The sequence below is a fragment of the Cupressus sempervirens genome, chromosome 8, assembly GCF_028749045.1.
Source record: "Cupressus sempervirens isolate cs-2001-9-10 chromosome 8, ASM2874904v1, whole genome shotgun sequence".
NCBI lineage: Eukaryota > Viridiplantae > Streptophyta > Pinopsida > Cupressales > Cupressaceae > Cupressus > Cupressus sempervirens.
The window spans coordinates 473,427,502-473,452,987 of record NC_143125.1 but is presented as its reverse complement, the minus strand read 5'-3'; positions in this window follow the sequence as shown (position 1 = coordinate 473,452,987).

Genomic DNA, 25,486 nt, shown 5'->3' with positions numbered 1-25,486 from the left:
TTCTCTTCAATCTTTGAGCTAGATTAACATTCTCATTTGTTGTTTGATCTCGGGTTGCATAAGAAAAAATGAAACAAAGTCTTAAGATACAATCTCTTTATGGGACATATATGTATACATATATACATGTTTAACTTGAATGAAATATTATGTGTTTGATTAAATTATCTAACCTTCAGATGGTCCTTCTTCAATATCCATTGCCTCATCTTCAATTTCCTCATGTCCAACATTTTCGTCATCTACTAGAGTTGCACGTGCACAATATAACAAATAAAATCAAGTAAGTTTATAAGGGGAAATATCGCTCACTAAATTTAAAAATTAAAGATATAAAGTTTGATAAAGACCTAGAAATCTAGAGAGATCTATATTATATACTTGCAAGAGATGCGCATGTACCTGTTTGAACTTGGGATGAACATTCTCCAATGTTGGTAGGTTGTCCAGGTTGACTACATCCTAAATAAATTCATTTATTTAAATTTAATCATAATCTAATAAACCTTAATGGACTATAAATTATTAACATAATTGAATAAACAAGGCAATTCTTGTGCTAAATAAATTCATAATTTAAATTTATTCATAATGTATTATTTACTCTAAGGACTAAATATGGAAATAATTGAATAAACCATAATGGCCTAAATATGAACATAATTTCAAATAAAATCTTAATATTAAGTTAATATTAATGCTAATTTAAGATAAATATCATATTCCTAATTGGATTTAAACCCTAATCTTAACTAAATAAACTAATTAAATACATTGGAAAAAAGATTGTGCATGTGTACCTGATCTAAGATAGTATCTTGCTAGTGTTTTTGGATGATTTTCATCTTCTTGTTCCTTAGTTCTTCTTCGTGCATATTTACTTGCTCTTTTATCTTTATTGCTCATGTTGTAAATTCTTCCTCCAAAATTCAAAAATAGGTTGAAGTTTGTCAAATATTTCTTTCTTCCTAATTCAAAAGCCAATAACTTGATTTCACATAAATGTAAATTGAAAAAAATGAAACTCATATTTATATTAAAAAAAAATCTTTAAAAAAATCTCCGTATTAGCCAACTAGGGAAAAACCCCTAGGGGCGGACTAGGCAAAATCCCACACTATGTTTTCATAGTTTCGATTGAAACTACCATAGTACTTTCGATCGAAACCATGAAGCTAGTTTGTTAACCACTCAATTAAATTGCCCATAGTTTTGATAGAAACTAAGTGATTTAGTTTCTATCAAAAATTTGCAAAAAAGTTTCAATAGAAACTAAGTTTCTATCGAAACTAGCTAAATAGAATGCTACATGAATATTTTGAAGTTTTTTCAGTGATTTCCTTTCTTCAGAGCTGAATTACCAGGTTCAAATGGGGCACTGAAGACCTAAAATTTTGCATGACTGAAGTACTCTAAACTAGCTTTCTAATGACTATGAATTTGGTGCTTTTCAAAATTTTTAGGTATATATTTTTTAACATGAACTGAATATAGGTTTATTATAAAAAATAAACTAAGATATTCGACACTCATGGAAAAATAGTAAATAAAAAAATAAAAATTTTGAAAAATAAGTATAGTCTCCGTATTTGAGTCACCTTTTAATCAATTTTTTCTTTTTGAAATTGGGTAAATATATAATAAGTTACATGTGTCAAAACCAATGTATGTCTAAATTAGTGTTATGCCAACTTTGAACTACAATAAAATATGAAATACTAATGATAAAGATATAAGACCAACTCTACAATTTAGGTATGGATGTTAACAAACTAAATTCGAAAGAATCACATTGATATCTATTGTAAAAAAAAAAGTTATGTGTGTCAAAAATAGTGTCACTCTTTAAAAATTAGGTTTTTGATATCATACCAATTTTTATAGGAGAAAAAATAATTCAATACATTCAATTTTAAAAAAATTAAAATAAATATATTTAGAATCTAGACACAAAATCTTAAAAGACTCTAGTTTACTTCACCTTCAAATTCTTAACTGTTAAATGGTAATTTGCATTTGAAAGTGAAAGTTTTCTTCAAAATTCAAAGTTCAGTGTTAGTTTAGGCAAAAAAGTGTAACCCACTATTGTGGGCTCACCCGTTAGTAAAATTTGTCAACACCAGAACTAAAAATATTGCATAATCAAATCAATGCAATAAAACTATTGGCTCCATTATTATCATGAACAAGAATCCACTAAAATAACACAATTTGGGAAGAATAACTACACTTATAATGAGAGCACCAAAAGCATATATTATTGCATCAAAATAATGGCCTGGAATACATGTTACATTCTTAAATTATAAGAAATCATCTCTTGAATTTATGTTGAGAGTGAGAGATATATTAATGCAAACACATGCTTCTAAACTAAAAAAACAAATCTAATTATAAACAAACTAACTCTCTATATGGTGCTAAGTAGGTCTCCACCCTTGTTTATATCAATTAATGGATGCATGAGCCTTTACATGACTTTAAAAAAAAAAGTAGTAGACAAAAGGAAGGAAGCTACAAGAGGATCTTAGAGTCACTAGAAGCTCTAAAAATGAAATTTTGACATTCTGTAGGTATATCTAGGAGATGAACTGCCATAAGAATGTGTTTCCAGTGCATGGAAAGCTCTAAATTTGGAACTAACAATTAACTATCGGTGCACCTCTAACTTCTTCAAAATTTCTAGTACATCTTTGGAGTAGCACACCTTGTGCACTTGCATACCTTTCACACCTTGATGTGGTGGAATTACAATAGGAAAGATAAACTCTAAGAGGGCAAGGTGGGGGGTGGGGAGGTGGGGTGCTTTAAACTTTAACCCATAAAACATTCACCACGCATCCATCTCACATATTCAATAGGTAAATTGAAATACCATGTAAAGAATATACATCTAAAGCATGTAAACAAGTAAGCATTCAGACATACATGACACAAGATATGATTACTCAGAAACCCTCCAATTAGAAGGTAAAACTAGGGTGGGGATGACACCCACAAATCTTCACTATTGTAGTAATAAAGAATATTCAATGAAGGTTGCAATGTTTGATCATGAAACATGATCTACCTTATGAAAATTCTACCCTATTAAAGGATTACAAAGACTATTAGGTCTCACCCTGTTAGAAGTGTGTTTGATTAAAGGACTTCAACTTACAATTAAGTAAGAACCTTATTAAAGGATTTTAATACAACCTATTATGACTAGTTTGTTAATAGATTTAACTTATTCACCTATTAAAATGTCTTAGAAATGATCCTACAACTAACACTCTGATGCTTGATGATAGGTCATCTCTATTCTATTGTATACTTGATTCTTCTTGATCAGATGTCTCTCTGTTGTTCACTATTTCCTTCCTCTATTCTCCTTTTAACTAATTTTGCAATTCAATTTAGATCATAATGCCTTGGTACCATGAATTTCCTAGTTTTTCTTACAAAAATCTCCTTGACCATTCATTCATTCTTTTTGCACATATGAAGTTTAGGGTTTGTCCTCCCTAAGAAGACCTAGGTGACTTTGGGTTAGGTATAAATCAATGACCCTGATTCATCCATATTGCCACTTATACCTTCCCTTTACCTAATTGGATGCATGTAATACATAGGGATTCCCACTTAAGATTTATCTTTATCATTAAAATATCATATTTCAATCCTTAAGTCAGCCCAAAAATGGTTTACATAGTAGTTTGTGCCACTACAAACAATTATGACGAAATTGTGTTACTTAGCATTTGAAGTCCTTGGTGCTTGACACATACTATGACTTTAATGATACCACTTAGTATTTGAATGATTTGGCATGTATTGCTTGCTTGATTCCTATTTCACTCAACACATACTATCTGTTCAACACTCAAGTGACTCAACATATGAGTTACTTGACACTCACTGTTTACACAACATGCTCTAACTTACATGTTCTATGGGAGAGAAAGCAAGTAGAAAAGAGAGAAAGAGTATTAGTTGAGACAAACCTACTTAGCAAGAGAAATATTTTGATATAGAGTATAGTGTAGTATAGAAAAAATCAAACAACTCAAGGGGAGTTGTGAGATTTTGAGGTATAAGTCATGTTGAAAATTTTTGATATTTTAAAATTTTGTATAGAAGCTAAATAGTCATTTATGTTATTCTTGTAACAATAAGAATATTAATGTATGACCAAGTGTTTTTGACACTCATGTCAAAGGGGGAGATTGTTAATCTTAGATTAGTTTTGATGAGTGTCTATACACTTAAGTCATTTACTTAGTTCATGTCAAACAAGTAATAAATGTTGAGCATAACATACAAAGTTGGAGAAGAGATCACCCTATTTTTCCTACATAGCTTCTTGTCTTGCATGTGCACACTTTTCATGGCCTTATAATTTTATAAGAAGTGAAACAACTTCCAATTTTACTAAATTCCCATCGATGATTGCATTATTAGATTTGAGGAAACATTTCTCCTACTTTGATTGGTTTACTACCCAATCTTTTCAACAATTTAACTCATAGATGTGTCGTTACCATGGTTTATGTTTGTTAGGAATTTCCCTTTCATGTTATTTTATTTCATATCTCATTAGTTTATCTTCATTATTTTCTTTGCTAACCCTTGGTTAAATTAGGATTTCATATAGTTGCATTCATTTAATAATAGAAAATGACAAAATATATCTATTTTTGTGGTTATTTTGAAATAGCAAGCAGATTGATCATATTATCCAAAATTGGTTTGAACCAGCAAAGGCCTCTTTGTGAAAAAAACATTTATTTTCAACTAAGTGGATTCCAATAGGTCACAAGATCACCTTGAAACCTTATAGTTGATCTGAGAACATCTTTTCAAGAGAGGAATTCGAATGGATTCCTATTGTTAAACATCATGCAAAATGATAGGTCAATAGTCATAAATACCATTTGAATAATTGAATATAAAACCCTTACTATTGTAATACCCCAAAATTGGCACATTGCCATGATCACCAATTCTGGTCTAATCTGATCAATCTTAAAGTCCTATTTCACTAGGCAATTCTTATTCTAATTCTCGCTAGTTGACTTAATTGTCAAATATAGAAAACCCTAATCTGCATTAATCATACTATTCATTTAATTCCTAAAGTATTGACTCGAATTAGTCACATTAAACCTATTGATTACAATTTAATTTAATTTTAATATTTATACTTTAATTAAATTAAATTATATCCTAAGGCTAATGTACTAAGGAATTAAAAATATTTAATTTAATAATTATGCTCACTTTAGTTAATTGAATGTGATTATTTAATTAAATAAAAAAGGCATTTATGAGGTCATATCTCACTTTATTAAGTTAAATAATATCTTCAAAATCTTCTCTTCAGTTCCAAAATGAAAACTCTGAGTGAATTATCTCTCAAATTGGAATTAATCTAGTTAATTTGTTTTCATACTCATGAAAAGTTCAGTTTACTCTCCTTTCTTAAGGAAGTTTCCATTTTAACTGAATATTTGCTTCAATCCTGACCATTGATCTAAGCTGATCTTAGCCGTTGATGGATTCCAAGAACTCTATTTAAGAGACTCCTAATTCCTCATTACAGGGCTTGAATTTTATTGCTATCAAATTGCTACTACATTTTGTACTCACATAACTCATTTCCATCTTTCATACATTTCTTAGCTTAATTTCATATAGTTTTAGAAATGCATGCATTTAGAGTAATTTTCTTTACATGTTCTTAGATTAAAATGCATATCTCATTCTAGAATACTTTGCACATTCATTTAGATTAATTACATTTCAAAATCCTTCATTCTTAGAGGGTCTAGTTGCTTACATCTCGAATATGAGGATATCTAATAAGAAAAATCCCTTTATATAGAAGGCAACAGGTCGTCTTGTTGGATTTGTTTCGAGTGAAAAATCTCATGTTCATCTTGGGATGAATCCACATACAAAGACCATGTTGAAGTGTGTGTATTAAACAGAGACCACATTCCATGCATACATTTCTGGCGCCCACCATGGGGCCAAGAAAATTAATTTCTCAGGCCTTCTCTACAATTTTTTATTAATTTTCAAGCTCTCCATCCATACAGTTCCATATGGATTCTGGAATCTTCATGTGAGATAATCCATTTTCACATGAGGATTATGAATTCTCACACGAAGATTCTTTTGGTTCATACGAGAAAGTACCTAAGCACACAAGTCTTCACATGGCACCTTATTTCTTCGTACAGGTCGTAATATGATTTCACACAGCTTTGCTAGATATCTCACATGAGATCTTGTTACAACAACCTCTATTTTAAGTGTTTTTACTTTGCAATTTACTCGATTTCCTTAACGTACTTTTCTTGGAATCTATTTTTCTTTGGTTCTCTAGTTCTTTTTCTATAGCTTAATTGTTGTTTGCAAGATGATTTGTGAAAGACTGCTTATAAAACCCATTCAAACACGAACTAACTATTTGTTTGCAGAATGATTGCCGAAGACACATTTTTCGAAGACTATACTTAAAACCCACAAAATAATGTGCCTTATTTTCTTGCTTTCCAAACTAGATTAAATAGGTCTTTTGAACTTCTTAGGATGCAAGACTAAAGAATAGGGGATTATGCTCTTTACCACTTAGAGGTCATGACCAAAGGTGAATCAGAAACCTAGATGCTTTTGAAAGATTGCATTTCGAGGGAGGCAAGCACCTTAGTGGTTCTCTAGTGCTTGTTCTCTTCTATGATAAGATGATGATTTTCTTTTAAGGGAATCCAAATCTTTAAGGAAGGATGAATCTGGATTGATTAAGCTAGATGGGTAATCAATATGTTTTGCATGTTTGGGTGAGGAAATAAGGTAGAGAATTATGCTCTTTCCCCTTGAGGGAAATCAGAAACTCAGACCCTTAAATCCAGACCACCAGTCCATGTTAATCCTTTAGAGGGCCTACCGGAGTGATCCAACCTCTGGGAATGACTCAAGTGAGCACACTCCTTTCGCTAAAGATTCCAACTCACTATAATCAAGATGCTTTGTAGAGTGAAAGACTCCCAAGCCAGATTAATTTCTTTCCCTTGATTCTTGATATCACATATCAAGGGAAGCTCTATTTGTGCATTGGTTAGCACTGGCCCCTAGCTTGCTAAGCAAGTAGTGTGCACTTCTAGATGCTGGTGTGGGTTGCTAGTCTCAACTCTACTTATGGAGCCATCAAGAATTAATATGAATAGAAGCCAAGTAAAAACCTTTAGTTAGAAGCCACCCGGTTCACCTCCGAAAGGAGGCATAATTTTTGTGCAAGGAGGGGGAAGAATCTCTACTGTAGAACTCACCATATGCATGCTACTGGATGTTTGAAGGTGGTATACATGCTTGTCCCCTACCATAAGGGTGCTCATTCAGCATATACTATTGAGTCCTTTGAATATACCAAAAACACAGGCACCCTCTAGGGGGTGATACGGCTATGTGAGGTACACACATGTGCATAAGATGTGGGACAAAGGTTTTTCCTTCTCTACCAATTTTTTTTTTTTTTAGGGATAAAAGAGTTTTTTTTCTCGAGTCATAAACAAGTCTAAAACTGTCTACAACAAACAAAGGTCAAGATTCCCCTATGTTGTCAAGTTGCTTTGTCCTCGGCAGGACTATTTTTGACTACTGATTGTTTCCCTTTGTCTTGTTCAAACACTTTTCCTTGGTTGAAGCTTAAACATCTATCCAAACAATTTCTTAGAGTTAAACTTTCTATCTATCCAACAAATTTATCCAGTTATTCTATCTAATCTGTCCAAACAATTGAGAAATCTCTTCAAAATCCAACACTATTGTTAATCTAGTCCTAATTTTCATGCATAGACTTGTAGTTTCTCACGAGAGAATTTATCTTTTTGAGCAAGCCACTTTAGATCTTTGCATGAGATCTTGCATCCACCCATGTGAGATCTTGCCATTGTCTTAGTTGTCCTATCATTTCTTCGTGCAAGCCAAAGAAACAATTCGCACAAAATTAAATTACTAGTATGAGTCTTTGCATGACTCAATGAGCTTCCTCACGTGGCTTACAAAGAATATTTGTGCGAGACCTCGGTCTATAACTATAAAATTAGCTTATTTGACCAATCTATGATCTCCATTTAGTTAGATGCCTGCATTGAGTTGTCCTTTCCCTATTTGTACATAGTCTTGAACAGTGTTATTTAGCTTAACCAAAGATTTTTGATCTGCATTTTGACTAGTCTTGTCCTTTAATTCTTTGGATTCTCATTCTTTAGTTCTTGTCATACTTCATGTTACATTAGTCATAACCTTGAGCTATTCTAGCCTTCAAATTAGACTATTTGTGCCTTAGTATACAACATTCTTGTCTTATCCTATTGAGACTCAGTCTTAGTGCAGTCCTTGTCTAGGTTCTTGCCTTTTGTCCTTATCTATGACTGTCGTAACCAGGAGCAGCAATGTTTTTTATCCTCTTAGACTTAGGTGAAGTCATGCTAGGGGTCATAATCATGACAAAGATTGCTTACCTTTCATTACACAATCTACATCTAATTCATCTAGTGAGGCATCTTCACTATCTCCCTAACCTATTCAAGAACCCCAAATTCAACGAACATAAACCTACAACAAATTTAGAATCCTTTGTATCAAGAGGATACTAAGATAGTTATAGGTCTTGTATTCCCAAACATGATATCTGACTCCTTTTTCAAAGGACCTTTTGAAACACAACACGTTGAAACTAAACATGTTCCTACAATGACTAATCATGAACCGAAACATGGTAGTCATAATCGACATCAAGAACCACCTAGGAATGACAAAGAGAAAGAGAAAGACCATGACACCAATGAGCAATAGGAAGAGGTGGAAATACTCCTTGAGCACATCGCAAAATGTTAACGAGACAAAAACTTTCAAAAGGTCATGGTAATCCTACTTAACGAAGAGAAAGAGAAGTATTTTCTCAAACTTTCCCAAGAAAGGCCAAAGTTTCCCTCTCATTTAAATGTGGAAACTATTATCATGCCTAAAGAAGAAACTAAGACTTCTAAACTCCAAAAGCGATTGAAAATTATGCAAGACCAATTGGCTTAGATGATGCATGAGAAAGAGAAACCCACAAAAACATACACATTGGATGCTCTCTATCCATTTCCATTTAAGAAAGTGTTAACATATCGCCTTTCCCATGAGGCATAGAACTACCCAAGTATGACAAGTACTTTGGTATCACTAATCCCCAAGATCACTTATAGGAATTTGGTGCTTTGTTTATGGATTTTATACACAATCAAACATACCTCATGCATTTATTCCCTAGAAGTCTAGGTGGTCATGCTTTAGAGTTGTTGTCACATTTTCTTAGTATTAAGATGTTTGATAAAATTGCCAACTTATTTGTTTGGTAGTATTCTCATAACATTCAACATCCTATCAAAATTTGAGATTTATGCAACCTTAAGCAAAAAGTTGGAGAACCTTTTCTTCCTACCTGATTTCATATACAGATTCCAACTTCAAGGTCCACGTACCTTTGAAGACATGATCACACAAGCTATTCATATTGAGGAATTTATGATCAAGAAAGGTGAACTCACTCTTTAGAGGGACATAAAACAAGGTTCCACTTCCAACAAGGATAAAACCAAACATGTCAACAAGAACCAAGAAATCATACATGATGGATTTGTTGACAACGTCACCCCCAAACCTACTAAAATGGCATTTAATCTCACAGATGGCCTCAAAGTGGCCAATAACACTGAGAAACCTCCTCCTAAAAACAAGACATCTAGGAAAAAACCAAGAAACTCATGGGCCACATGCCCCAAGCAAGAATATACACCCTTGGGAGAACCTTTGGATGTGGTTTACAAAACATTGCTACAACATAAGCTTATTTCACCAATGGACAATCCTTTTCCATATGATCCACAAGCACATCCATCATGGTGGAATGACACCTTGTTCTATGAGTATCACCAAAATAAGGGACACAAAACTAGCAGTTGCATAAACTTGCACCATAAAGTTCAGGACATGATTGATTTTGGTGATCTTTTGGTAGATGGAAATAACAAAAATCAGATCACAAGGCATTCAAAGAGCCTTTCCCACATTATGAAAAAGGAGAGACTTTGAAACCACAACCTAACAACAAGGTCAACTATGCATATTCCAATGATGACAGTGTGATCAACATGGTTAAACCTGTGGATTCTGAATACTATGACATTAATACCATTAAGGGAAAAAAAGATAATGAAAAACCAAAGACACCATTTGTCTTGAGGGGCCCTACTCCTAATGCAATGGATAATACACCCTCACAACACTGTGCTACTGCTATCACTCGCTCTTGCACCAAGTTGGTGCTCAAAGGCCCTGCATATTCTACTTTTGATCTTGAACAACTCAAAGACAAAGCCCTTGCTAGTCCATCTAGAAAAGGTGAAAGACCCATAACAAACTCAATAGCAACTAGTTATAGTGTTCTCAATCAATTAAAATGAACTAATGCTTAGATTTCCATCTTTGAGGTACTTAAAATCTTGCCTGCTCACAAGCAGATTCTGGACAAAGCCCTCGTTGAGGCAAATGTTCCTCAAGATCTTGATCTTGAGCTATTCCAATCTATGGTAGGTCATCTAACCTCACCTTATCTTATGACTTTCTCTGAGGAGGATGATAACTCACTAAGTCACGCAAACAATCAACCTCTACACATCAAGGTTATGATCCATCAGACACATTTTTGTCGGGTACTCATCGATAATGATGCTAGCCTAAATATTGTCTTTGCTACTCTCTTTAGAAAATTGAATTATTTTGAGGACTCTATTGACCTCAAAGAAAGATCACTATCAAAGTTTATGACGAAGTAGAATGAAAGTCTCTAGGTCTTGTAGTTTTACCCATTCACATTGGTCCTGTAGAGAGGGATGTCACCTGTCAAGTACTTGACATTCCCTTGGCTTACAACATTCTATTAGGATGGTCATGGATACATGAGATGCATGATGTACCATCCACATACCACCAATGCATCAAGTTCACATTTCATGGCTTCAAAGTTACTATTCCTACAACTACTAGCTATACCTACAATTTGCTCAAGGCTGCTAAAACTTTTGTCCCTACTAACTGTGAATCCACTAATTATCATGACAATAAGTTGAAAAAAATCAAGTAGTCATTCAAAATGAAAGAAACTAGCATGGGAGAGTATCACATTGAACCAGTGCTATCATTGACATCTCTTCCAAAATCTCCTCATCATTATGGGAGACCCTCAAAGGCAAAGAAACCATTCGTACTGACACCTCATACCAAGTATAATGGCACTTTTGTTAAGGCTAAAGTGTCCTTAGAGGATGAAAGTGAAAATGGAGCTATTGTAGCATGGCTTTATAAAGAAGAGACTCCAATAGATATAACAAAGCAAGCTCAAGAAATCACTCCTGAGAAATATGGGCCTGGTCTCTAGCTTATGAAATATTTTGGTTACAAGGGAACTAGCCCTATTGGATGTAATAACAATGGCTTAATTGATCATATCAAAGAAATAGCTCAAAGCAATAGTAATACAACTAGCCTAGGATTTAAGAAGGTTCCTTTCCATTTGGGGCCAAATAAATTCATACCAACACCTAAGAGTTCATCTGGAAATGAGTCACAAGCTGAGTCAGATACTCGAGAGGAAGAATCTGATGATTAGGATTCTTATCCTCGTCCTATTCCTCATAATCTTGCTAAATTCTTCACTAAGCCAGATGACTTTGTTCCACGTGTTAGCACCATGGATGATACTAGTGACTCTTTTGAGGACAATACTAAGCAACTCAAATATCATTCAGAAAAGGCAGAATCTATTCAATCATTATGTATTGAGTATACGTGTAAGAACCCAGAGGATGAAGGTGAGTATGTACCTATCACCGTTGGGGAATTCTATATTCTCTCACCATGTAGCACTGATTCTAAAGAATATGAGTTTGACTCTCTTTCAGAAGTAGACTACTGATAAAGACATTGACCAAGTGCATGTCTATGAAAACTAAATCAAAGCAAGTGAAATGTCTAGGGTTAGGTCACATGGGTCTGAATCAACTAGTTTCCTAGAGTTGTCAATTGTTGATGTTTGTACTTAGAGGCTTTCAAACACATCTATGGAAAAAAAATTTGTAGGTCTCAAATTTCTGGTCCAAGCACTTAATTACTATACTATGAATGCAATTGAACGAGCTACCACTCTCTCACTCACACATCCTAAGGTTATAGACTAGAACCCTAATGCATCTAGCGAAGTCTCCACATTCCAGAATGATTATGCTCTTGCCTGTTACCTAAATACTATCAAACCTATAACATCTTCCACAAATGAGCAGAGTGTCAACATGACTGAGGCTGACATCAAATATCTCAATCATTCAATTAAAAAGAAAAAATGCAAAAGGTCCAATGGTGAAAACCATATTGTGGTAGTGTCAGAACCTTAAAAAGTAAAAACAAAAGACATATCCAATGGTAAAAACCTCTCTGAGGTGCCCACAGATGAGATGTTTGATACACTTTCTAGTCACTTTTAGGAGAGATCATCAGTATTGATAGATCCAACATAGGAAATTAACCTAGGCACAGAAGAACATCCTAATATGATACATCTAGCATAGTCATTATCACCTAAAGAAAAGGAAGAATTCATTGTCTTTTTCAAAGAAAAGAAAATAAATTTTGCTTGGACGTACTCTAACATGCTAGGAATGGATCCTAATCTTATCATGCATCACTTGTCCATAGCACCAAGCATCAAACTAGTTAAATAGAAGCTTCAAAAAAATGCATCCTCATGTTATATTGCTCGTCAAAGCAGAACTAGAGAAACTTCTAAAAGTTGGTTTCATCCGTGCAATTGACTATGCTAAATGGATATCCAATATTGTTCTAGTTTCCAAGCATGATAAATCTATCAGTGTTTTTACTGACTTTCATGATTTTAACTTGGCATATCCTAAAGATGAATTTCCACTCCCTAATATTGATATGATTGTGGACATGACGGCTGGCTATGAGATGTACTCACATATGGATGGTTTCTCTGGATACAATCAAATAAAAATTGTGCCAGAAGACCAGGAGAAAATGACTTTCACATGTGCATGGAGAACCTTTTTTTGGAATGTGATGCCATTGGGCTTGAAGAACATTGGTGCTACATATCAACAGGTTGTTCCTACAATTTTCCATGATATGATGCATAAGATCATGGAAGACCACATTGATGATACCTTGGTCAAAAGTGCTAAACACAATACTCATCTAAAATATTTGGGGCCCATCCTAGATCATATGGAAAAATTTAGTCTTCAACTCAATCTTAAGAAATGCACATTTGGTGTTACATCAGGAAAGTTGTTGGGATACATCATTTCTGCAAAAGGAATTGAGGTAGATCCAAAGAAAGTACAAGCAATAATGGACATGCCACCTCCTTGGAACATCAGTTAGATGAGAGGGCTATATGGAAGGCTTCAATCTATTCATAGGTTTATCTCACAATTGGCAGATAGATCACAACCCTTCACAAAGACCCTACATAAGGGTGTAAAATTTAATTAGAGCTAGGATTGTGAGCAAAGCTTAACACAGATCAAACAATATCTTGTCAATCTGCCAATCCTTATGCCTCCTATCCATGGGAAGCCTTTACTTTTATACATTTCAGAAACTAAAATGTCTCTGGGAATCCTATTAGCTTAGGAAGAAAATGACAACAAAGAAAGGGCTATTTATTACTTGAGCCAAACACTAATCTCTTATGAGAAGAACTATAGCATTATTGAGAAAGCTTGCTTGGAAGTTGTCTTTGCTTCCTAGAAGTTAAGACACTACATGTGTGCCCACACTATGCAACTCATGGCTAAAATAGATCCACTAAAGTACTTGCTCAGTAAGGTAGCTCTCATAGGAAGATTGGCTAAATGGGTTATGATACTTAGTGAGTTTGACATCCAATACGTTGAACACAAAGCTATTAAGGGAAAAGAAATTGCAGATCAGCTGGCCAATGCACCAATACAGAGGCTTCTGCCAATGAACATTGATTTTCTAGATGAGTCGATTCTAACACTCACACACCACACATGGGTCATGTCCTTTGATGGGTCCTTCACACAACAAGGATCAGGTGTTGGATTATTCTTTGTTACACCATAGAGGTACTCATTGCCCAAAGCATACAAGATTTTTTTCCTTGTACAAACAACATTGCTGAATAAGAGACTTTGATCAATGGCATGAAAATTGTAGCCAAATGGAGGGTGAATCAGTTAGACATCTTTAATGACTCTCAGCTTGTCATCAACCAAGTTAATGATGTGTACCAAAAAAAGGATGAGAAACTAATTCCTTACAAGTGCATGGTTGATGAATTAAAGAAGTATTTTCCATACATTACCTTCCAACAAGTTCCACATGCAGATAATAAAGAAATTGATGCTATGGCTACTTTGGCCTCCCTACTATAGAGGCCTGAAAATGAACTTCGACACAAATTCTTGGTGAAGATGTTACACTACCCAGCCTATGACACCCCTAGTTCCAGGATGATTTGTTCTATTGTTGGACAAGATTCATCCTGCTACCACCACATTTATTCCTATCTCCATAATCAAACCATTTTGGAATGTCTGACCTAGAATAAGAAATGTTACCTAATCTATAATGCTTCACATTATGTCATTATTGCTGACAATCTATATAGGAGAGGTCTCAACAGAACACTCCTTATGTGCTTAGAACTCCAATGGCTTGACACTAGCTTGTAAACTCCTTAGAGCTTGTTACTATTGGCCTAAAATGGAGCAAGAAGCTATCAAGTATGCTAGATCCTACAAGCAATGTTAGCTACATGGGAATCTGATCCATGCTCAAGCTAGAGAGTTGATTCCCTCTATTACAACATGGTTATTTCAACAATGGGCCTTTAACTTGGTGGGATAGATCCATCCAACCTCTTCTAATGGACTTAAGTTCATTATCATAGCTATAGATTACTTCACAAAGTGGGTAGAGGAAGTACCTCTCATAGTCACCGATGGCAAAACTGTAGCACTTTTTATCACAAACTACATCATCTATAGATATGGTGTACCATCCTCAATCATTACTAACAATGGAGGACAATTCAAGAACAAAGACCTCAAGGAACTATGCAAGAAATTTAAAATCACATAGCATTGGTCTTCCATTTATTACCCCCAGGGTAATGGCTAGGCTGAGGCATCCAATAAGGCAATCCCCAAAATTGTTCATCGCAAAGTCAACAAATTAGGGAGAGACTGGCATCTCCAGATTAACCAAGCTCTATAGGCATATAGGACAAGCATCAGAACTCCAATGGGCATGACTCCTTTTGCTTTGGTGTATGGAACATATGTTGTGCTTCTAACACAGGTCAAGATTCCTCCCTTGAGAATCTCTATGAAGGGCCTTATTACTAATGATGACTACAAGATAGCTTAGCTTCAAGAGCTTGTGTTACTAGATGAATGACAACAAGTGGCATGTGATCATTTGTGATCATATCAACAATGAATGTCAAGAAGCTACAACCAGAAAGTCAAGCCACGTGGCTTCTAGCTGGGTGACCTTTTCCTAAGAGAAAACCTTAAGAATCAATAGCAATGCATCTAAAAAGGGAAGTTTGAACCAAACTAGCTTGGTCCTTACATCATTACGGTAGTATATGGATCTGGTGCTTACTAGCTTTCCACAACCGAAGAAGAAGTGCTCAAAGAACCTATCAACACTCTCCACCTAAAATGGTTTTGTAGTTGATCTGATATCAGTCGCTCTTTGTACATATCTACATGTCCTAAAAAAAATCATTAAAATCAAAAAAAGTCCTGAAAAAATTGTTACCTTGGTGAAAACCTAGCAATAGGCACCTTAGTAACACCAAAAAAAGTGAAAAATCTCAAAAATACAAAAAAATAAAAAATAAAAAGAAAAATACTAAAAAAATTGAAAAACAAAGAAAAATGCCATTGGTGAAAACTTTGAAATAGGCATCATGGTAGAAAAAAAAGAGAAGCTCTACCAAGAAGGTGAAAACCTAGTAAATAGGCACCTCTTGTTCCCAATGCTCCCTCTAGCAGCACATCTTCTAGCTCTCTATATAGTTGCTTTACTACTTTTCCTACTTTTTGCTCATGTATCCATGGCATTCCCCTTTAGTGCCACTCTTTTTTATATTCTCCTCATAGAATCTCCTTCGCGATAGTCACCAGTGGTCCTCACTGCATCTGCCTACTGTCACTAGTGTCACTCTTTCTAAGATTCTCCTCATAGAATCTCCTTCAGAATAGTCACCAGTGGTCCTCATTGTGTCTAACTATTATCGCTAGTGTCACTCTTTTTGAGATTCTCCTCATAGAATCTCCTTCACAACAGTCACCAGTGGTCCTCACTGTGTCTACCTACTATCTCCAGTGTCACTCTTTTTTGAGATTCTCCTCATAGAATCTCCTTTGTGATAGTCACTAGTGGTCCTCAATGCATCTGCCTACTATCGCTAGTGTTACTATTTTTGAGATTATCCTCATAGAATCTCCTTTGCGAAAGTCACCAATGCTCCTCACTACATCTGCCTACTATAGCCAATCTCCCTCATTCTCAACATTCACCTCGTCGAATCTCTTTCACAATAGTCACCAGTTGTTTCAGCTATGTCTGCCTACTATTTCTTGGGTTACAGCTCCAAATTCCTTTATGGAAGATTTCTCTGGCATCAATCACCAATCATCCTAGCTATGTCTATCTTCTATTGTTCAATCCTCCTAGGTTCTTCACCTTGAAGTTTCCTCTTTGACTTTAGTCACCAGTCATTCTGATTGCATCTTCCTACTATTATCACCCTACTGAAGAGATTTCTTTCAAGCATGTTCTAGAAACTAACACTTGACATCAATCCCATGACAAATAATAGTATCAACATGACATACTTGTTTGGATATGCTGAGCTTTTTCTTTGTTTGCTTTGTTTTTGCTTTATCATGTCCCTTCGAGCAACTTGATGATGTCATTTTTTATTAGAGAAGTAATGACTGGGGGCATGATCTTTTTTTTACTTTTTGTTTGTAGTTTAGTTCCAATTAGTTGACATATTCCTATGAGGGGGGTGTCCACTATAAGAGCCTCCATCTCACATTGGATGGCCGGGTGTATCTTGACTCCTTTTATATGAGTACATCAATAACATTGGTACTTCTCCTTGTTTGTTGGAATGAACTCTTCATGCTACAGTATATACTAATACTCATCCTCTTAAGTGAATGTATGGGTCACTACAAGTATACCTAGTGCATTTTAGTCTCAGGTTACAAATGCAAGGGTCATTGCAGATAGAATACTTACTAAATCCTTAGCATATGATGGGTCTCTTCTTTTTTTGGTGTGCCTATCATGCAAGCAACATTTTGGTCATCCTAGCATTTATGCTTTGATGCTTATGTTAACTTGCTATATTAAAAGGGATAGATGTTCTAGTCATTTTGGCTTCTTGTGCCTCGAATGCTTACTTCTAATCCCAAAAAACCTATAATGTATGGTTTATTCATATTCCCATGATTGCAATGTCAGTGGGAATTGTATAACATATGAGTTTTGTTCTATATCTAGTGATGCTAAATTGTCGAGGCTCAGTAACTAGACCTAGGGTTGCATCTAACATAAGTCTTGCATTACATGATTCACTTGCATAAGGATGCAATTTAGTTGAGATTCTATTTCTCCCTTGTGTGATAAGGGATTGGGGGTATCTTCAAACATATCAAGTTTCTCCATGGCTACACAATTATTTTATTTGTCGATTCGTGCTCCTCAATGGAATACCTGTCACTATCAAGCAAAACATGCAACACTACATGAGATGTCAGTCCATTTCCATATGCATTGCATCCATATACTCATAATATCTACTCTACATGCTCATAATAATATCATATCAAAGTAAAACATACATCTCATAATCATCATATTGACATCTCATGTACATCAAAGTGAAGTAGAAACAAACAATGACATGTACACAATGATACTGGGCTCAAAATCTCATATATATATATATATATATCTATCAAAAAAATGGGCTAGTACAAAAATGGGCACTACTCGAGTGCTATCGATCAATATGATACAAAATGGTTCTAGCACACCAATCGATACATAGCCAGAGATCAAAATCAAGAGCTAGGTGCACATCATCTAACTCTATCTTATACCTTCATCTCTAGGAGGAGCAAGAGGAGTAGGTGGAGGAGGAGGTGGTGGCATGTCGAGCCTCGCAGGAGGTCATGCGCCTCTAGACTCTCACACATACTTTGAAAAGTGTTGTACCTACAAAGCCCCATTAGGCACTATTGTCAAATATGAAACAAAATAGTAAGCTGCCTAGGCCGACTATAAGCGGACCTCATCCTACAACATCTCTACCCTCTACTCAGCAATCTCATAATGCTCTTTCCATTGATCAATCTCTCGCTACCGCTCTACTAGCTATGCATCACGGTCAGCTACATGTATCTGTAGCTCTCTCAGTTGACAAGAGGCCACACAAATCTGCTCTCTATAGCATTGTACTATATCTTGCACTCTAGTAGTAGGCTAGTTTGGCATCTCCTCATCTAGCAAATCAGCTGCTTGTTGTGGTGGTGCTTGTTGCTAAGGAGCCTCCTATGGTAGTACCTACTCCTCTGTCCTTGGCCTCCATCATCGACCTTGTGATGTACCACTACCACCATCACTTGTGTTTGATCCCATCTGACATGGGGGAATCTGTATCTACTATACTCGATGCCAGACCAATGGCTATGGCTACTCTTGCTGCTAAGGTACCTCCTACTAAGGAGATGCCTATCTCTGACCCTGCCCTTCTCTCCCTAGTGGGTCTATGAATCATGGGAAAGGGTGACTAATTAGATATGCCTAGTATGTAGGCATTATCCCTACATTAGCAATGTCAGGGAGGTAGTCCCACTGTGTCACAACCAAGTTGCACACATCTATCATAGATTGGCCTAGGTCTAGTCATGGTGGCCACCCCTACTCTACATCCCTCGCCAATCTGGTGTAGGCATAGTACTCCTATGAAAATTCCTATGGTTGGCCATCCTGCCGCCACACCCGTGAAATCATAAACCTCTCAATGATCTATGATTTCCTACCCAACAATGGTCATGAGTAGAACATCCAGCCTAGCTCCCTCAAGGTGTCATCCCAATCCTCCCTCTCTCACCAAGGCCACCATATGACAGAGACCAGGTCATCGAGACATGTTTGCTAGTGCTCTGTCTTACCTAGGAAGACCTAGGTAATGTGCCCTCGATATCTAAAAATATGCGGCTCCATAGGCTCTTGGGTCTCTTCATGAATGGGCCTACATACAGGAAGATGCTCCCATACCTAGATCTGTAAAACATAAACTCTTGCTACCATAGTCTTCTTCCCATGGAAGACTATCTTGTGCATCTTGTGAAACATATGGGCCAACATGCACTGACCCCACCCAAATATCTCAGGGGCCTCTACCATCTAGCAAAGCATGACTCCCCAACCACACTCTAAGCCATGTTGCCTCGTGTTTGGCATTGAAAAGAAACTCAGGAATATCACTAGCACTAATGCCAGTCTATGTGTCTGTCCATAGGTATGAACAAGCTCATCCCATCTAATGGCTTGACCCCTCTATAGTTCCCTCTTGAACACAATAGATAGTGCCTCTATACCTACTCGGGGCACCACATCATACACCACATGTGCTCCATGAAATGGGATCCTCAATATCCTCCAAATGTCCTCTTGGGTGATGGTCATCTCTCCTACTGGCAAGTGAAAGTTTTTCATCTCCGAATGGAAATGCTCCACCAAGGCTATGAGTAGGCCATGATTCACCAACACTATTGGGATCTAACATAGAGAAGACAAACCCTATTGAGAGATATGTACCCTATCTACATCATCGAGACTCCTAATCAAAGCTCTATAAGGCAAGTAATGTGATCTGAATGACACATCATCGAAGACCTCCTACACACACAACCAACAACAACAAACAAATGATCAGTATTGGGTCAAAATTGTAGAACAATACAGATAAAAATGTAAATTTTACACTCGAAAATAAAAATTTCACACTCAGTTGTCACAAATTTTTGTGCAGAGACATCAAGTTCTCACATGAAGATCTTGAAACCTCATGAAAAGTTTCATTTCTTCACATGAAGAATCTCTTCCTCACGCAAGAAAGGATGGACTCACATGAAGAATCTCTTCCTCGTGCAATAAAAAAAATTCTTGTGCATGAAGATTGAGACAAACTTCTCATTTTTCGTGTGAGAGGTGGGTATCTCTCGCATGAGAAAACCCACCATCATGTGCAAAGAAACAATGGATCTTGTTTCTTCATGGAGAAGAGATTGTCTTCATGTGAGAAAGGATAGTCTCATGCAAAGACTGATTGACCAAGTCCTAAAAAATGTTAAAAATGCAATAAATGACATCAAAATACGTGAAAAATGAAAGTACAAAGCTTAGATATCAATGATTCATTGGAGGTCCATAGTCTACCGGTCAGCCATGTCGTCAGGAGCACTCAAAATAATGATCTTGCACATTCACTACCATATTCCTCTCAAAGCTACTATTCACAAAAGATAAAATGCACAAATGATTTGAAAATGACCCCTTGGGCTCTTATATAGCTATTGACCTAATTTTTCAAAGTGCTTCGATTTGCACAAAAATCACCCCCTAGCTAATTTGACTGCTTTGAATCCATTTTTGAGATTGAATCCAAAATTTGACACATTTTAGTGCCCTAATAATGCATTTTAAATTTTGGGGACCGACATGATCGAATGCTTGTGCAGTCTGAAATTTTCTAATATTTTAGGATTCTTGGAATCCTTTTAGCTCTACATTCTTCATGTCTTCAAAATTCATTTTGAAAATAGTGAACTCAAGTCAACTGTGCTCAATTTTGGTAAACTCTTTGGTCAAACTTGGTCATTTGGACCTCAAAATCATGCTCAATTGACTCCAAATTTTCTTATGATCATTCTGCTCTCTTTTATATTCTACTACATCTTGGATTTCTTCAATCTCTCTTTATCTACTGCTTTACATCATATTTCTACTATGTCATCTTTCAATTTCGCTCCTGAGGGGGCAAGATGATTACATCATTGAACTAAACTTCAACTCCTTCTGAATCTCATTGCTTGGGGCATCTGGTTCCCATCTTATGTCCTCATCACTTGGGGAATCTCATCACTTAGGGCATCTTATCCCCCTCTTTTTGGCATCTTTATCATCTATTTCATTTGATCATCAATCGAATATAGGTATCGGGATAGTCTAAACCCCAACTCCTAAGGACCAAGCCTCATTCTAGGGATGATTCTATGACTCATAATTGGATCTTATTCAAGTATCTAGATATTGTATCTTGATTCCTTAAGGTTAAGCTTCATGTTGGAGATAACCTTTAAAAGCTTGTTTCATTCAGGTATCTAGATGTTCTATCTAGATCCTTAACGATTAAGCTCTATTCTGGAGATAATCTTTTAAATGCTTATCAATCTTAGGTATCTAGATGTTCTATCTGGATCCTTAAAGATTAAGCTCTGTTCTATAGATAATCTTTTAAATGCTTATCAATCTTAGGTATCTAGATGTTCTATCTAGATCCTTAAAGATTAAGCTCCGTTTTGGAGATAATCTTTTGAATGCTTATCAATCTCAAGTATCTAGATGTTCTATCTAGATCCTTAAAGATTAAGCTCCGTTCTAGAGATAATCAATTAAATGCTTATCAAATCTCAGGTATCTAGATGTTCTATTTGAATCCTTAAAAGTTAAGCTCCATTCTAGAGATGATCTTTTAAATGCTATCAATCTCGGGTATCTAGATGTTCTGTTTGGATCCTTAAAGGTTAAACTTTGTTTTGAAGGAAACCTTTAAAATGCTTATCAATTTTGGGTATCTAGGTATTCTGCTTATATTCCTTGGGATTAAGCTATGTTCTAGAGATGGTCCTTAAATTATTATCAATTGGTCTCTATATCATCAACTTCGAAACCAATCTTATCTCTTGATCTTCACATCATGTTTTCTATTTTTCTTTGAATCGAACATGTTGCTTGCACATTCATTCAAAGAGGGGCAAAAAGTAATACCCCAAAATTGGCACACTTCCATGATCACCAATTCTAGTCTAATCTGATCAATCCTAAAGTCCTATTTCACTAGGCAATTCTTATTCTAATTCTTGCTACTTGACTTAATTGTTAAATACAAAAAACCCTAATCTACATTAATCATGCTATTTATTTAATTCCCAAAGTATTGAGTCGAATTAGTCACATTAAACCTACTGATTACAATTTAATTTAATTTTAAGTATTTATACTTTAATTAAATTAAATTATATCCTAAGGCTAATGTGCTAAGGAATTAAAAATATTTAATTTAATAATTATTTTCACTTTAGTCAATTGAATGTGATTATTCAATTAAATAAAAAAGTCATTTATGAGGTCATATCTCACTTTATTAAATTAAATAATATCTTCAAAATCTTCTCTTCAGTTCCAAAATGGAAACTCTAAGTGAATTATCTCTTGAATTGGAATTAATCTAGTTAACTTTTTTTCACACTCATGAAAAGCTCAATTAACTCTCCTTTCTTAAGGAAGTTTCCATTTTAACGGAATCTTTTCTTCAATCCTGACAATTGATTCGAGTTGATCTGAGTTGTTGATGGATTCCAAGAATTCTATTTAAGAGACTCCTAATTCCTCATTATAGGGGTTGAAATTTATTGTTATCAAATTGCTACTACATTTTGTACTCACATAACTCATTGCCATCTTTCATACATTTCTTAGCTTAATTTCATATAGTTTTAGAAATGCATACATTTAGCATAATTTTCTTTACATGTTCTTTGATTAAAATGCATATCTCCTTCTAGAATACTTTGCACATTCATTTAGATTAATTGCATTCAAAATCCTTCATTCTTAGAGGGTCAGGTTTCTTAAACATATAAAGTATTCAACACAAGTTTGACAATAGGATTTTATGTAGAAATCCAATTTGGGAGAAACCACTGGAAACATGTAACCACTTTTTCACTCTTTCGAAGTGAACTCTATTAGGATTCAACTCTATTTAAGGTTACAATGCACACTATTAAACGTGACCTAGTTAGATGATTTAATCACCCTATTCAAAGTGGCTTTGTCAAAGGACCTTGATCATTTCATTTAGAATGTCATCTTGTTAAAGGATTTATACAGACTCTTAAGTCCTTCAAATGGTTGTTAAGTCAACCTCTATTAAAAGGATTTCAATAAAAACTATTTACAATGATTCTAAAGAAAATATTAGGGTTGTGATCTGTATGATTAGAACTCACTTTGAAAGTTCAAATCTCTATTCAATTCATGTGTTGGTTCAGTGATAACCTCTCTATTGTCATCTTTGTTCTTGATCCTCTCGACAACCCTTCAAGAAATCAATCTTCCCCTTCCAAAAACACTTAAGCCTTCTTGCTCAGATTCCACTTGTCAACATCAACAACATCTACATAAGCAATCTCCTTTATCTTCACATTCACTCTCACACATGTATGTCTATGATCAACCTTCTTATGTACTTGCCTCAGATACACTTGTATACACATTGGCACTTCCACTCATAAACACATATACTTGTATTCATCTCTATACCTTTTTATATAGGAAATTATGGCTTTACCATTTTCCATATTCACTATAGATCTTAGGTTTTACAATCAAGTTCAACATGATTCATTGTATCTATCCATCTTCTCTATCTTTCTCTAGAAAATTCTCTAGAATCTATCTATTAGGTCTTTACCTAATCCTCACCTTGAATTTAAAGATCCAACTCATCAATCTTATCTTCAACATGGTTTACATCTCCCAAGAAATCAACTAAGTTAGCTAGGAATCATGATTTCCTCAAATTTATTCTCAACACTATTACTCAGCAATCACTAAGTTTTGACACTCGATCATCACTTAACACTTGGTTATTGTAAGTATTTCTAGCTTGACATTAACTATCTTGCTCGATTGATATTGATGCTTAGCCAACACTAGATTCTCTTGAAACTTACTATGTATTGGTTGACACTGTATCACCTAATTTATTTGTGTAATATTGAATACTAACTTATTCAAAAAACTAAATGAGCTAACACTTATGATAGGACCAAAGTTACCACCAAGAACGAAGGCAAAACAAGAATGGTAGGATCCTTATGGTATAACCTATGATGATATAGATATGTCCCTGATGGATGGGGATGTTTGATCATGGTGTGCTCAAGCTTCCAATTGGTGGGGGTCTTACCAAGTGTGTATATGGATGAGGGTTTCAACAATGGTGGTATGGATGGATTTCAGCATTATACTAGTACTTTGGTAATTTTTAAGCTCTCAAAATAGCAATATGAGTTCATAAAAGTGGGTTGATATTTGTGAGAACTAAGGTCTTTACTTATCGGCCAAGGGGTAGAGAGATGGATGATCAAGATGAAAAGATGGAAGAATAGTGAGGGAGGGTTAAGATGCTCTAAAAGAGAAGCACATGGATTGTGCTTGTTTAGATCCAAAATGGGAGTAACACTTATCACAAGGAGGATGAGTGTGAGGGGATGGGATAAGGATTGGTTAAAGGGGGTTAATGAGGGAGGATGGGTGTGTAAGATGGATGTAAGATGAATTAATGGTATGTAAGAGCCATTAATGCTCTTGGATAGGGATGGAAGAGGACAAGGGAGAATTTTTTACTTTGGATTGGGTTAGCAAGTCTTAACTCTTGCTTAAAGTTGTGCACATATTTAGGAGAGGGATTAGACTTAGCTTAGGAAGGAGGTTAGTGGGGCAAGTGGCTTAGCTTTGATGGGATGGGTTAGTTTGGTGGCTAAGTGAGGTTAGTATGGGTGAATGGGTTGGATTAGGGATAAAGGTTGGGTTTAGGGATGTTTTTAGGGATTTGGGTAATTTATTAAATAATTTATTTAATAAATGGGGGATGTGGGATTAAATTAAATAGATTTGAGGATTTATTTAATTTAATAGAGGAATAAGGTTTTAATTGATAATTTGATTTTGGGTTATCATTTGATTTTATCAATTGGACTATAGTTGATTAAATTAATTAATTAACTAGGGGATGATAGTTAATTAATTAAATAATAAATATTTAATCATTAATGTCCTAGGAGATGACTTAATATGATTACCTAATGGTTTAATCAGATTTTGGTGTCTACATTTTGCCCCTCTTCGACACAATGTTAGAACAACACTATTTCACAGAAGTTTGAAATATAAACGACATGAAGAAGACTTATAAAGCAACATGGTTGCCATAGTCTTGAGTAGAAGAAGAGAAAATGGACTA